Here is a 12,644-nt window from a genome sequence, read left to right on the forward strand (position 1 = left end):
CCATCCGACCATCTCATCCTCTGTCGTCCCCTTCTCCTCCTGCCCTCAATCTTTCCCAGCATCAGGGTCTTTTCAAATGAGTCAGCTCTTCGCATCAGGTGGCCAAAGTATTGGAGTTTCAGCTTCAGGTAACCACAATATACAAAACAAACAGCTAACTAAAGTTTTAAACCCGATTTATGAGTGTAATATAAAATAGTACTGTGGATGCTAACACCAACGTTAGATTAACCAAGTCCTAAAACTGCACCTGTTGATACTGTACTAACCAGTATGTCTAAGCCTTTACTTTTCAGTTCAGTCACTCAGTCATGTCTGACTTTTTGTGAGTAAACCTTTACTTTAGTAAAGTAAACCTAGTAAAATAAAGTAAACCTTTACTTTAGGTCACACATAACACTAATATACCAATAAATAGGAACAATAAGAGTATGTGCCAAAATGCTGGAGGAAGGCCACAGGTGAACTTTATGGAAAAACCTGCCACCAGGTAATTAAGCATGCCACTAAAACATTTTCAGCTATTTTTCTCTTAATATTCCCATGTACATTCAAGATAGCGCTAAGTAAATAAGTTCATAGGAAGGTAGAAAGGTCATTTTAAGTCCTGGTTTCGGGTGTGTCAATGCTTGTCAGAACAGCAGCAGGAAGACGAAACAGAAAGTTGTATCTATCATAGAAGGATTTAAAATTTTTCTTTTTTTTTGGTCTTGGGATGAACAGCAAACCCCACCAGTTCTCTAGAGTCTGCTTTCTCACTTCCCAGTAGATGTTGGGTTTAAGCAAAACTGCAGGAGCAGCAAGCCCTCTCTAGGAAACCTCAGCGTCTTTGCAAACAAGCGCAGCGGGCTGTTCTCTACCCTCCCTGCTTTCCCTCTCATCTGGCAATCGGTTTGCCTTTCGATAGCAACCCAGGAAGGAGTGGCGCGCCCCAAATTCGCGAGGCTCTGCCAAATACCAGAAGCTCTTCTTTGGAAGACAGAGGCTCCTCCTTTGGACGTGAGGCGCCCCTACCAGAGCGCGCCCTTGCAGAAACGGAAACCACTAGCTGCGCTGAAGTGAGTCAAGTGATGAAATCAAGACTGCATGGGAAGGAAGCTCACCCAATAGCTCACGAACCGAAGTGGTGACAGACGTTGCTGAACTCTGCTCGTGGAAACCCTACGAGCCAACCGTTGCTACTATCAGGAGGTGGTTCTCGGAGGCACGGGGTACCCCGATCTCCGTACAGCGCACCCCTTCATTTTGGCAAAACGCAGAGGAAGAGAAGTGTGTCTGAGGGCTATCTAGATCCTCTGGTTCCCTAAGGACTCAGACTCTGTTCTGGTTACAAGGTGACCCCTGACATCAGGTCAGCGCAGGACTCCCCAGGGTAGACGGGCTGAGACTCGCCCCGAGCGGAGAACCAGCCTCGCCTCTCGCGCGGCCAGAGGAGCCGCGGGGCGGCTGCGCGCGGCCAGGGACTGCGCCCTCGCCCCGCGCGCGGACCTCGGTCCTCACCTGGAGCGCTCAGGTAGGGCTTGGGCGGGGCGGGAGGCTGGCGCGCAGGCGCGGGGCGGGGGCCTCGCCCCTGCCGACGTCGCAGGCTGGAGCTCACCTGGGAGACTCCGAGAGGAAGCGGAGCCTCGGTTCGGCCTCTCCTGGCAACGCCGGAGGCCCAGCGGGAAGGCAGGAGGCGGTGGCGGAGGAGGAGCCGGACTAAGCGGCAACTGTAGCGACAGCAACCGGAGCCGTCGCCGCCGCCGCCGCCGCCACCTGCACCTGGCGCCCGGCCCACGTCCAGCGCCCGCCGGGCCGCCGCTTCCCGCCGCCCTGCCCTGCCCTGCCCTGCCCACCGGCCAGGTGAGTCGGCGGGCCGGCGCTAGGGTCGCGGCGGGGGACCCGTTGCCCCTGGGCAGCATCGGAGGTGGGGAGGGGGGGGGTCGGATGGACGCAGAGGCTCACGTGGCGGGGAGACCGGGACGGTCCCGGTGGCCGGTTGGAGATGGTCTCGAGAGCGGTGTTTCAGTTGCCCTTCGGGAGAGGGCGAAAGGGGTGCCCGAGGCCGGGGGAGGTGACGCCCCGGGGGTCACCCTGTCACCCGCGGTGCCCCCTGTAAGGAGGCTCCAGAAGATCCAGCCCCGGGCCGAAGTCCCGGGGGCCCGGAGCCTTCCCTTTGAGGGTCGCGGACTGGGGGTGGGGTGGGGAGGTGGGAAGGGCAGGGAGCCGGGCGGCCGCGCTTCCTCTCGGGCTAACAGGTTGCAGGTCTCCTCCCGCCCCGGTGCGGGTGCCGGAGCGGCGAGCCCGCGGCGGGAAGAGCCGAACTAGGCAGACAACTTTCCCAGCCCGACCCCAGACAGTCCTAGCTGGAAACCGCGGCCGCCGAGCCATTCGAATGGTTTCCGAGTGGTTTGGAAGGCGCTCTGTGGTCGGGACGCGGACATCCTTCTCTCTCTCTCTGTTTGGTCTCTGCACTTTTCCGGGTGCGCTCCCTAAGCCAGGCTGCGCCCACTTTCCGGTTTGATCAAGAAGTTATTTTCTTCGAGTCAGGAGGAAATTCAACTGCCACTCACCGACCGCACACCATCTCGTTAAAGGACCTGTTGACTTAACCTGCATATCGCGGGTTTGGTCTGCCTGTGGCATATGACTCAAAGGTTCAAAAAAACTTTGTTTCAGGAACCTGCCACGTCTGAGCCTGGGTGTGCCAGGCCCAAATTCCTTTCCCTGCCTAATTAGGCTTTTCTGAAGCCTAAGAAATGAGGGTAAAACCGGTGCTTACCTTAGATTTTTCTTTTCTTTTCTTTCAAAGTCCATCAAAGCACTTCCTTCTCTCTCAAAAACTCATCCAAACACCTCATTTTAAAATTGATCAAATAACTATTTCTGTTTTAAGAACTCCATGGAGTTACCAATTTTTTTCTGGCTTTCAAAATATCTTATCAAGTGAACAGTGGACATAATTTTCTATAGAAGTTATGTTGCAATATTGAAGACATTTTAATTCAAATTGTATTATTAAAAAATCAAAGTCGCTGCCTTTATTTGAGAATTTTTGGTTGTGGGGAAATCTATTGCTTTTTTTTACTGTGCAAATTTTTCTTTAAATTTGTGGCTAAACTATGTAAGGTTAAAATCATGCCCTACAAATGAATTTCTTTAAATTTAACTTTTAATATCTGTAGTCTAGCATACATATTAGTTGAAACATTCTGAACAGTTTGTACGAAGCATCTTTCTTTTTGCATTGCTTTAACTAGCATTTTTACATAGAAATTTTAATAATAAACTGTCTCACTGTCTAGATTTTTTTAGTTCTATCTTTGCTAATTTTTTAAACATAGTTTAAATTGAACACTTAACATAAAATGCCTAAGGAAACACAAATGGTTTTTTTAAGACACTTAAAGTTAAAATTCAATCACAGCACAATAGGAGATTATTATTAATGATAGCTTTAACCAGTGCGTTTTGCTTTTCATAAAAGAGCCTCACCTTCCCTCTTAATGTTCTCGCCATACAGAGAAATATATGTGCTAAATACTGTTTAAAAATTAGACATGGGTATTGCTCTGTCTGAGGGGCTTCACAGGTGGGTCAGTGGTAAAGAATCTATCTGCCAGCGCAGATGAGAGTTTGATCCCTGGGTGGGAAAGATCCCCTGGAGAAGGAAATGGCAACCCATTCAGGTATTCGTGCCTGGGAATCCCAAGGATAGAGGAGCCTGGCAGACTACAGTCTGCAGGATCATAGTCTGACAGGACTGAGCAACTGAGCACACACACACATTGCTCTCTGAGTGTATGTTATTAATTTAATCTTATTGATTATTGGGCCAGATGTTATTAGATTATCTTTACTCTTAATTCTAGAGAGAAATGTAACATATCTGCATTATCTAGAGTAACTGTGTCTCATTTAAACTCTCTGTAAAAATAGAAAAAATAATACTTCCCTAGATTAAGATAATGAGGACTTAAGTCAGGAATCCCTTCTAGCCCTACCCTTCTTAGGATCCCCTTCTCACTTTGGATATCCAGCCAACCCATCCATTTTGTGATGAACTGAAGCTGAGAAGAGATTCTAACTTCAGTTCACCTAGCAAATTAATAGTAGACATGGCCTTATTTGAGTGACCTGACTCAAGACACATGTTATCTTTCTTTTCACTACCCACCTTCTCATTTATCTTAAGATGTTTATCTTTCTGTCTTTCATATAGTTTGTAAGTCCTTTGTAATTACAGAACAGTCAGTTGTTCTTTGTCCAGCTCTGATTTACTCTAATTTCTACTGTCCCGATGATGCCTGACTTCAGGGAGACTGAGGCTGTCAATCTTTTCTGTCACTGTGGGCACATGTGTATTGATGATGACATTGAGATTTTTAATCCTTCCTTCGTATTTCAGAGCCACATTTAATTTTTTGAGTCAACTTGGACAACATAATTTAGTCTTCTGATCTTTTATTATATTGGCTTAAAATGTATTTTATTTTAAGCCAATAAAACATCAGTGTTTTTAAAACTTTTTTTTTTTTTGGACTGCAGTCCTCAGAATTGCATTCTATTCTTCAATACAATAGACTGAAGTATGTGTGTATATAAATGAAGCAAGGTTTACAAGGCAGTACTTAACCTTACAACTGGATGTTCTCTATTATTTACTTTAAAAAATATTGGTCTTAAAACACTGCATTGATTTTATGGGCACAGATGGACTGGAACCTACAATAAAAACAGTAATGTTCTATTGAATTTACATTTTTTTAAGGCTGATTTTTCTAGCAGTTTGTGTCTCATGCACACACATTCACGGGGAAGAAAATCAAACTGTACTTTTAAAAATGTATAAAATTATACTGTAATCCTTTTGAAACATTTATTGGATGGCTAGAGGCTCTAGGACCTGGTGCTAGACCAAATCTCTCAAACATTAGGAACTGCATGAAACCTTATTGTACATCATTGTATCTTAAATGGGTTCTCAGTATATTGTGGTATGTTTGGGGACAGGAAAAACTGGAAAGGTTTTTCTGAAGGGATTTCGGTGGTAACTATTATCAAATGAAAGCTTGAGAGAGAAAAAGAACTCTGTCCTGCTCTAAGTGCTAACATTTATGGCTGAGTTATATGCTGGGTGGAGTCTGAAAAAAATTATTATAGTAAACTGGCAAGTTTATTCTTTGGTTTATAGTTTGTTAACATATATTTTCCTTTTACTATGAAACAAATATAAGACATATTGTAGAAATCATACCATTTTCCCACCCCCGCAAAGACTAGATTGGGAAATTGAGAAATTTGATTGGATCCCTAAAGGACCTGTAGGGATGTAGGCTTGAAAGTTCTGATTGGATGATTAAGCCTTCCATAGAAGCTTTTAATTTTAATCTGCCTTCAGATTCCTGGTAAAAGGAATCTTTCTCCAAAAGCAAAATTACTGTTTTAAGATTTTAGAAATGATTAATGCCCAGATCATCTTCAGACATATTTAACTTTTTGGTCCATAGAATATAAAAATATATTTTTATGCCAGATCTTTTATGACTGTAAAATCATATTGAGAAAGAAATATTTTTAATCACCTATCTATGCATCTATTTAGGATCAGAATGATTAGTTTGATATAATTTGAATAATCAAAACACAACATGGGGCCAATAGCAGCAATGAATTCAAATCAGTGCCAGTAAAGACAAAAGACCAACATGCATTAACTTATGGCAAAGCAGAGACAAGTAGGACTCTGAATTCTAGGTCATTAGTGACTACTAGCAATTAGATGAAATCTTCAGTCATTCTCTGGGTTGGCCTCATATTTTTGGCACTAAACAGAGATTATTTTCCCAAGTATACATTTTTCCCCTATAATTGTTTCAGTTTCAAACTGTCCAAACTAGTTTTTTCATCTCATCTATACCATTGCCTGCTGGACATCTTTGAGATGTCATAATTACCTGAGATTATACATGTGTAAACCAGAACCTTCATCCCATCAAAACAGCAGCAGCAACAACAAAAGACGACCTCTTTTACTTCCTGTATCTTCTTTATGAGCATTAGTACATTTACTGTATCTTTTTTTTAAAATTTTTTTATTTATTTATTTTATTAGTTGGAGGTTAATTACTTCACATTTACTGTATCTTATCCACAATTCCAAAACCAAAAGAATCTCTGTTAAAAAAATTTTTTTGGTTAACTCATTTGTCAGTAGAATTCAATGCATTTGCCGTGAAACCTGAGTGAATTGTCAGGACGCCGATTATCATCACTCTGCTTGGTGGATGTGTCTGGCTGAAGAAATAGTTCTATGCTTGATTATGTGTGTGCTAAGTCACTTCAGTCCTGTCCGACTCTGTGCGACCCTGTGGACTTAGCCCTCTAGGCTCCTCTGTCCATGGGATTCTCCAGGAAAGAATACTGGAGTGGGTTGACAGGCCCTTTTCCAGGGGATCTTCCTGACCCGGGGATTAAGCCCTCCTCTCTTACGTCTCCTGCATAGGCAGGCAGATTCTTTACCACTCGCTCCACCTGGGAAGCCCCTCTGTGTTTGACTACATGGTACCATTCCAGTGCTGCTGGGGGACACTCTGTTATATTGGGTATGTAAACCACATCTCCTTTCTAACATCCAAAATGTCTCGATTTTTGAGACATATTAGGCTCCTGGGATTTTGGAGAAGGGGTTATTGATCTGTATCACCATCCAGATGTCATGCCAGAAATCCAAAGGTCATTTTTTACTCTCATTTTAGCTTCTAGAACTATCAGAATACTGAATCTCTTTAAGGTTTTCCACCTTCTTTTTTCACAAATTCCTCTCCTACTTCTATTGCTCTAGTTCAGGGTCTCATCACCTTTTGTCTTGGGTACCATAGTCACCTGCCACCTGATATCTCGATGGATAGTGTTAAGCTCAAATCCATCCTCAGAAGAACCCTGAGGTGCTAATCTCTTTAAAATTATAAACCTGAACTTCTCTCTCCTCTGCTTCAAGTCAGGTAATGACTTTTCACAGCTCACAGGATAGAGAATCTATGGCCCTTAAAATGGCCCCACCAAATATGACCCTCGTTTAACTATGGATTTATACTCAGAATTTTTTATTTCAGCAACAGATGTCATTGGTTTTGTTTGTTTGTTTTTGTTCTCTGCACTGCTCAAAGCACCTTCCCTCTAATGTTTACCTCTATAACTTTTTCTGATTCTTAGGAGTCAGCTGAGGTCTCACCTCATTTAGGGTACTGCACACCCTGACCAACATACCTCCACATACACCTGAGCTGGGTGAGGTGTCTTTTTATCATGTGACTTATATATGTGACATAATATAGTCTGCTGGCTCACCTGTGAACTCACACACAGTTTTATTAATAAATTATTTGCAAAACATGTAAAATTTCTCTTTCCACTTAAACTATTATGGAATAATAATCTTGGAGTAAAAATGGCACAGAAAGGAGAGAGAGGCATTGGGCAGGAAGTATATTTGCTTTTTTTAATAGATATTGAAGTAGGAAATATACTTAATTAGGATATTTAATTTATATTGCTATTATTTCCATCTGATTTCTTTGAATTCATTGTTATTTTTGTGTGTTTTGGTTCTGTTCCAAGATCTGGGTTTTACCATTTAGAAGTGAAAAGTTAATTTTGTGATTGAAATGCCTTGCAGCTTTTGTTTGCAAATATTCTACAATTGAGTACATTTGTATTGGTGAGAAGTTTAGATCAGCTTTCAAGTAAAGAGTATAATGTAATTAGACTAGACCAGCCATGAAATTAAAAGGAGTAAGCACTCCTTGGAAGGAAAGTTATGACCAACCTAGACAGCATATTAAAAAGCAGAGACATCACTTTGTCAACAAAGGTTCGTCTAGTCAAGGCTATGGTTTTTCCAGTGGTCATGTATGGATGTGAGAGTTGGACTATAAAGAAAGCTGAGTGCTGAAGAATTGATGCTTTTGAACTGTGGTGTTGGAGAAGACTCTTGTGAGTCCCTTGGTCTGCAAGGAGATCCAACCAGTCCATCCTAAAGGAGATCAGTCCTGGGTGTTCATTGGAGGGACTGATATTGAAGCTGAAACTCCAGTACTTTGGCCACCTGATGCGAAGAGCTGACTCATTGGAAAAGACCCTGATTTTGGGAAAGATTGAAGGCAGGATGAGATGATTGGATGGCATCACCGACTGGATGGACATGGGTTTGGGTGGACTCCACGAGTTGGTGACGGACAGGGAGGCCTGGCGTGCTGCAGTTCATGGGGTTGCAAAGAGTTGGACATGACTGAGCGACTGAACTGAACTGAACTGAGAAAAAAAAAAAAAGATGAAAGATTCCTTCCTGGAAGTCTCCCTTCACCAAGTTCTGTCAGTTTTACCTCTTAAATAAATATTTCTCAAATCCATCTACTTTTCTCTATTCCTAGCACTAGCATCTCTTGCCTGAACTTTTGCAATGTCCTCCCTGTTGCCTCTGTGAACTTCTTTCTAGTTGCTCCTTCTCAGGGTACCTAGAGGGATCTTCTCAGAATATTGGTCTTCTTGCCCTGCTGCTTAAAGCCTTTCATTGCCTCAGGATAAGTCAATCTCCTTAAGATGGCCTAAAGACCTGGCTTGATTTAGTTCCTGCCTAGAGCACATCTCTCTCATCATCACTCTCTGCTCAGGCTCTCATTTCAGTTTAGTCACTCAGTCGTGTCTGACTCTTTGTGACCCCATGGACTGCAACACGCCAGGCTTCCCTGTCCATCAACTCCCAGAGCTTGCTCAAACTCATGTCCATTGAGTCAGTGATGCCGTCCAACCATCTCATCCTTTGTCATCCTCTTCTCCCATCTTCTCCCATGCTTTCTGTCATAAGGGTGGTGTCATCTGCATATCTGAGGTTATTGATATTTCTCCCAGAAAACTTGATTCCAACTTTACTTTATCCAGCCCAGTATTTTGCATGATGTACTCTGCATATAAGTTAAATAAGCAGGGTGACAATATACAGCCTTGACATACTCCTTTCCCAATTTTGAACCAGTCCATTGTTCTTTGTCTGGTTCTAACTGTTGCTTCTTGACCTGCATACAGGTTTCTTAGGAGGCAGGTAAAGTGGTCTGGTATTTCCAATTCTTTAAGAATTTTCCACAGATTGTTGTGATCCACACAGTCAAAGGCTTTGGCGTAGTCAGTAAAGCAGAAGTAGATGTGTTTCTGGAACTCTCTTGTTTTTTTGATGATCCAATAGATGTTGGCAATTTGATCTCTGGTTCCTCTGCCTTTTCTAAATCCAGCTTGAAAATCTGGAAGTTCACGGTTCACGTACTGTTGAAGCCTGGCTTGGAGAATTTTGAGCATTACTTTGCTAGCATGTGAGATGAGTGCAATTGTGCGGTAGTTTGAATATTCTTTGTTATTGCCTTTCTTTGGTATTTGAACTGACCTTTTCCAGTCCTGTGGCCACTGCTGAGTTTTCCAAATTTGCTGGCATATTGAGTGCAGCATTTTAACAGCATCATCTTTGAGGATTTGAAATAGCTCAACTGGAATTCCTTCAGCCACTAGCTTTTTTTCTTAGTGATGCTTCCTAAGGCCCACTTGACTTCACATTCCAGGATGTCTGGCTGTAGGTGAGTGATCACACCATCGTGATTATCTGGGTCGTGAAGATCTTTTTTGTATAGTTCTTCTGTGTATTCTTTTTTTTTTTAGGATGTATTTATTTATTTTTTTATTAGTTGGAGGCTAATTACTTCACAATATTTCAGTGGGTTTTGTCATACATTGACATGAATCAGCCATGGAGTTACATATATTCCCCATCCCGATCCCCCCTCCCACCTCCCTCTCCACCCGATTCCTCTGGGTCTTCCCAGTGCACCAGGCCTGAGCACTTGTCTCATGCATCCCACCTGGGCTGGTGATCTGTTTCACTATAGATAATATACATGCTGTTCTTTCGAAACATCCCACCCTCACCTTCTCCCACAGAGTTCAAAAGTCTGTTCTGTACATCTGTGTCTCTTTTTCTGTTTTGCATATAGGGTTATCATTACCATCTTTCTAAATTCCATATATATGTGTTAGTATGCTGTAATGTTCTTTATCTTTCTGGCTTACTTCACTCTGTATAAGGGGCTCCAGTTTCATCCATCTCATTAGAACTGTTTCAAATGAATTCTTTTTAATGGCTGAGTAATATTCCATGGGTATATGTACCACAGCTTCCTTATCCATTCGTCTGCTGATGGACATCTAGGTTGCTTCCATGTCCTGGCTATTATAAACAGTGCTGCGATGAACATTGGGGTGCACGTGTCTCTTTCAGATCTGGTTTCCTCAGTGTGTATGCCCAGAAGTGGGATTGCTGGGTCATATGGCAGTTCTATTTCCAGTTTTTTAAGAAATCTCCACACTGTTTTCCATAGTGGCTGTACTAGTTTGCATTCCCACCAACAGTGTAAAAGGGTTCCCTTTTCTCCACACCCTCTCCAGCATTTATTGCTTGTAGACTTTAGGATAGCAGCCATCCTGACTGGTGTATAATGGTACCTCATTGTGGTTTTGATTTGCATTTCTCTGATAATGAGTGATGTTGAGCATCTTTTCATGTGTTTGTTAGCCATCTATATGTCTTCTTTGGAGAAATGTCTGTTTAGTTCTTTGGCCCATTTTTTGATTGGACCATTTATTTTTCTGGAATTGAGCTTCAGGAGTTGCTTGTATATTTTTGAGATTAATCCTTTGTCTGTTGCTTCATTTGCTATTATTTTCTCCCAATCTGAGGGCTGTCTTTTCACCTTACTTATAGTTTCCTTTGTAGTGCAAAAGCTTTTAAGTTTCATTAGGTCCCATTTGTTTAGTTTTGCTTTTATTTCCAATATTCTGGGAGGTGGGTCATAGAGGATCTTGCTGTGATTTATGTCGGAGAGTGTTTTGCCTATGTTCTCCTCTAGGAGTTTTATAGTTTCTGGTCTTACATTTAGATCTTTAATCCACTTTGAGTTTATTTTTGTGTATGGTGTTAGAAAGTGTTCTAGTTTCATTCTTTTACAAGTGGTTGACCAGTTTTCCCAGCACCACTTGTTAAAGAGGTTGTCTTTTTTCCATTGTATATCCTTGCCTCCTTTGTCAAAGATAAGGTGTCCATAGGTTCGTGGATTTATCTCTGGGCTTTCTATTCTGTTCCATTGATCTATGTTTCTGTCTCTGTGCCAGTACCATACTGTCTTGATGACTGTGGTTTTGTAGTATAGTCTGAAGTCAGGCAGGTTGATTCCTCCAGTTCCATTCTTCTTTCTCAAGATTACTTTGGCTATTCGAGGTTTTTTGTATTTCCATACAAATTGTGAAATTATTTGTTCTAGTTCTGTGAAAAATACCGTTGGTAGCTTGATAGGGATTGCATTGAATCTATAGATTGCTTTGGGTAGAATAGCCATTTTGACAATATTGATTCTTCCAATCCATGAACACGGTATGTTTCTCCATCTGTTTGTGTCCTCTTTGATTTCTTTCATCAGTGTTTTATAGTTTTCTATGTATAGGTCTTTTGTTTCTTTAGGTAGATATACTCCTAAGTATCTTATTCTTTTTGTTGCAATGGTGAATGGTATTGTTTCCTTAATTTCTCTTTCTGTTTTTTCAGTGTTAGTATATAGGAATGCAAGGGATTTCTGTGTGTTCATTTTATATCCTGCAACTTTACTATATTCATTGATTAGCTCTAGTAATTTTCTGGTAGAGTCATTAGGGTTTGTATGTAGAGGATCATGTCATCTGCAAACAGCGAGAGTTTCACTTCTTCTTTTCCTATCTGGATTCCTTTTACTTCTTTTTCTGCTCTGATTGCTGTGGCCAAAACTTCCAACACTATGTTGAACAGTAGTGGTGAGAGTGGGCACCCTTGTCTTGTTCCTGATTTCAGGGGAAATGCTTTCAATTTTTCACCATTGAGGGTGATGCTTGCTGTGGGTTTGTCATATATAGCTTTTATTATGTTGAGGTATGTTCCTTCTATTCCTGCTTTCTGGAGAGTTTTAATCATAAATGAGTGTTGAATTTTGTCAAAGGCTTTCTCTGCATCTATTGAGATAATCATATGGTTTTTATCTTTCAATTTGTTAATGTGGTGTATTACATTGATTGATTTGTGGATATTAAAGAATCCTTGCATTCCTGGGATAAAGCCCTCTTGGTCATGGTGTATGATTTTTTTTAATATGTTGTTGGATTCTGTTTGCTAGAATTTTGTTAAGGATTTTTGCATCTATGTTCATCAGTGATATTGGCCTGTAGTTTTCTTTTTTTGTGGCATCTTTGTCTGGTTTTGGAATTAGGGTGATGGTGGCCTCATAGAATGAGTTTGGAAGTTTACCTTCTTCTGCAATTTTCTGGAAGAGTTTGAGTAATATAGGTGTTAGCTCTTCTCTAAATTTTTGGTAGAATTCAGCTGTGAAGCCATCTGGTCCTGGGCTTTTGTTTGCTGGAAGATTTTTGATTACAGTTTCGATTTCCTTGCTTGTGATGGGTCTGTTAAGATCTTCTATTTCTTCCTGGTTCAGTTTTGGAAAGTTATACTTTTCTAAGAATTTGTCCATTTCATCCAAGTTGTCCATTTTATTGACATAGAGCTGCTGGTAGTAGTCTCTTATGATCCTTTGTATTTCAGT

The 12,644-nt window shown here is 41.6% G+C and overlaps 1 protein-coding gene across 1 annotated transcript in view; it reads left to right on the top strand.

The window, feature by feature from the left end:
- Positions 1-922: 922 nt before the first annotated feature.
- The window catches only part of GALNT3 (polypeptide N-acetylgalactosaminyltransferase 3), a 52,416-nt gene continuing 40,694 nt past the window's right edge, over positions 923-12,644 (top strand). The window contains exon 1 of the mRNA XM_043894480.1: positions 923-1,513. The gene's annotated coding sequence lies outside the window, so the exon portion shown is untranslated. The remainder of the gene's footprint in view (positions 1,514-12,644) is intronic.

This window comes from Cervus elaphus, chromosome 33, assembly GCF_910594005.1.
Source record: "Cervus elaphus chromosome 33, mCerEla1.1, whole genome shotgun sequence".
NCBI classification, from domain to species: domain Eukaryota; kingdom Metazoa; phylum Chordata; class Mammalia; order Artiodactyla; family Cervidae; genus Cervus; species Cervus elaphus.